Source organism: Balaenoptera ricei, chromosome 21 (assembly GCF_028023285.1).
Source record: "Balaenoptera ricei isolate mBalRic1 chromosome 21, mBalRic1.hap2, whole genome shotgun sequence".
Taxonomy (NCBI): Eukaryota; Metazoa; Chordata; class Mammalia; order Artiodactyla; family Balaenopteridae; genus Balaenoptera; species Balaenoptera ricei.
The window spans coordinates 16,227,850-16,231,324 of record NC_082659.1 but is presented as its reverse complement, the minus strand read 5'-3'; the positions used below and the strand labels follow the sequence as shown (position 1 = coordinate 16,231,324).

General features: G+C 37.7%; 1 non-coding gene across 1 annotated transcript; it reads left to right on the top strand.

Moving 5' to 3' along the window:
• The first annotated feature begins 1,788 nt into the window (after nt 1-1,788).
• On the top strand, nt 1,789-1,895 carry LOC132356764 (U6 spliceosomal RNA). The gene has a single exon (XR_009500041.1). It is a non-coding gene; the product is annotated as a U6 spliceosomal RNA (small nuclear RNA).
• The last annotated feature ends 1,580 nt before the right edge of the window (nt 1,896-3,475 follow it).

The following is a 3,475-nucleotide window of genomic DNA, read 5'->3' as shown; positions in this document are numbered from 1 at the left end:
CAGTTTCTATGCTCACTGTCTCCACTTCCTTCTTCTCATTCTCTCTTATATTCTTGTCAATAAAGCTTTCACCCAGCGTTCCACTGAAACCACTTTTGTCAGTGTCATCACTGACCTCCATAGAGCCAAACCCACTGATTCATTAGAGGTCATCATCCTTTCAGCCTCTCCTCAGTATTTAAAACTAACCATTCCCTCCTTCTTGAAGTCCTTTCTTTACTTGACTATCCTGGATGGATATTTCTCAAATCTGTCCTTTCCTTTTCATCTGCATGGCTCGATCTCTGAGTCAGAGCCTCACTTCTTATATATACTAATTACTCCAATCTGGCTCTTTCTGCTATCTTGCTAGATTCTTTTCCTTATTCCGGTTTCTAGATCTTGTAAAGCACCCAGGACTCACGAATTACCATTTTCTCTTCTCCAGCTGTGCTCACCGTCTAGATAACCTTTATAACTCTATAAGTCATTTACCCACCTATGGCTCCTAAATTAATACCCACAGCCCAATATTTGCCCTGTGAAATTTATCCAGCTACCTATTTTAACAAATCTACTTGAATGCTTATTAATCATCTCAGGTTTAACATGTACAAAACTGTTTTCTTTCCCCACCATCCTGCTAGTTCCCTGACTTTGCAACCCATTTCTTCCAAATCTTTTCTATTTCAGGAACTGTCATAACCATTCGTCCAATACCTCAAGTCAAAAATTTCTCACACCTCACATCCTATCCTTTAGTAAATTTATTGTTGTTTTCCTCAAAATATGTTAGAACTCTAACCAAATCTCACCACCTCCACAACCACCACAACTACCACTAATCCAAACTACTCACACTGCGGTGGCCATGAAGGTGCCCTGATCAGATCTCCCTTCAAGGAGCACAGTGACTGACAGCTACCAGCTGCCACACTTTCTGTCTCCAAGGCCACTCTTCCCCGGGCTCTTCCAGTGACTGGCTCAGTAGCAGGGCAAGGGGAACTAGAACAGGTTCACTCTTGCTTGACATAGGATTCCTCTAGAGGGCAACTTTTACTAGGGGACCCCCACTGGGCTGGCCAGTACTTCCTCAGACCCATGCTGCAGTCTGATCTTCCCTCTCCTTTCATAGGTCTCCATTTGCATTGCTGTCTGAAGGCTCTCCCTGCCTACCTTGCTCCCTGTCCTTTAATCCTTCACAGTTATTTAGCTAGGTCTTGCAACACCTAATCCTGCTTGGCATTTGTGTCTCAGAAGACCCCAGCTGACACAAATGCTTCATGGGTACTCGACCCTAATATTTCTCCCTGCTCTTACCCTTCATCCCCTATAGCAGCAAAAGGGGCCTTGTCACTCCTTTCCTTAAAGTTCTCCAGTGGCCTCTCATTGTTCATCCAAATCTAACCATAGCCTCAAAACTTTAAAAATGTGGCCTCTGGCTATCTCTTCAAATTTCTCCTCTGCTCCTCTGCCCCTGTGATGCTGGTCTCCTTGCTGTTACTTGAGTTCACGTGACACAGACCCACTTCAGAGTCTCCCCACACCTTTTTCTCATGCAGAGGTCAAGAATGCTCTTCTCCCGAATGTCCACATGAAAAATCCTTTACTTCTTTTGAGTTTCTGTTCTCATGTCTTCCCCTCAGGAAAACCTTCCCTGATCCCAACTGGATCTAAAACAGGAACTATTTCCTACAACGATCACTTCAAACATTACTTAAATGTATTTAAAGGTCCAAATATGCCAGCAGTTTTTCAAAGAATTCTTGAATAAACCCCAAATAAATGTCAAATAAGAATGTAAAATAAGTGCTCGCTTCAGCACCACATATACTAAACTTGGAACGATACAGAGAAGATTAGCATGGGCCCTGCGCAAGGATGGCATGCAAATTCGTGAAGCATTCCATATTTTTTTGTTATAAAGCAGAAACTAACACACCATTGTAAAGCAATTATACTCCAATAAAGATGTTAAAAAAAAAAAAGAATGTAAAATAAAATCATTTCTTTTGATAGCACAATATGTTAGATATTCACAATCTCCGGGAAATATTTTCCTCTGAGATTATTAAAGGTACACTTCCCTTTTCTTCAAAATCATAAGAGGTTAAGTATTCTTTCCACTAATCTATCAGTTATTTATAAAATAAAATAAATGCATTGTGAAAATGGATGTAAATGAACAGTGACAATTTGTTTTATATTCTGAGTACATTTGCCATAGTTTGCATTTTAATAGCCTGCCTGGTAGCTCTTTGAGAATGTTGTTAGAGGCCAATAATTCTTAGAAGAGTGCAAATTATGAAGAGAGAGGTTTGATAAAGTGCTTATTATTTTGGTGGCTAAGCTATAAGAACTCATGTCTGAAGTTGATTTAAGAGTATTTCTTAAAAGTGGTCCAATGTGGTTTATTTCTAAGAGCCTTTTGCTGTATTCATCTAATATTAATTATTTGGAATTTAAAAATCATATTATGAAAGTATTTACTTGACACATGTTACTAAGAGTCAAATTTCAATAGGCCAATTATCAAGACCACACCTTAAGACACTGAATTGTCCCAGGGATGAATCATCTCACAACCTAACCTGTACACAGTAAATTCAAACATATGGAAAACACACTCAAATATGAAAAAGGAAATAAATTTATTAGAGCTTTTTATGAATAAGACTTCAAGTGATGCTTTAACTAATTCCCTTTTTTATTTGAGCAAATTTGTATTTTGAGCTATTCTTTTTTTTTCTGAAACAGACTTTTTGAAAAGTAACATAATTTTAAAAGTGAGGAAACTACAGAGATAATCTGAGCAAATCGCCTCATTTAAAAATGAGATTAAGGTCTAGAGAAGAAGGTGACTCGCCAAAACCCACAGACCTAATTGATGTTAATCAACAGCACTATTGGAGGTCAAACTCCAGCGTAGTAACTCCAAGTGAATGTTGTTTTCATTAAGCTACAATATTTTTATTCCATAATAGTTTTATGAAAGAATGATTCACTCAATTTATTTTTCCTCCAAATTTTTATAGCACAAGTGTCACAGAAGACAAGGTTTCTGCTTCAAAGAGCCTGGGGTTTAATTAAAGAGATTTAAGGTACATTTATTGAAACAACTAACGAAGTAATGGCATGTAATTATGTACAGAAACGGTAACACGTAGGTTATGTGATTACCATTTTGCTGATATTTGAAATAGAGAGAAAATACAAGTATATATATTACGTATAATATATATATATAAAATCATTAACAAAGTTGGACTCTCTTAGAAATTAACAGATGGAGTAGGAAAAAGTAAATAAGACAGAAAAGGAAGTGAATGACACCACTGTAACAGAATATTTAAATGAAATTTTCTGTCTCATTTTCCACTGAAGCCCCAAAACAACAGCAGCGAATTACTCCCCACAACCCAAAGTAAGGTGCTAGCTGCCCACAGAGTGCTTGAAGAAGACCTTGTTGGCAACCGGTTTTATAACCCTTTCTCGA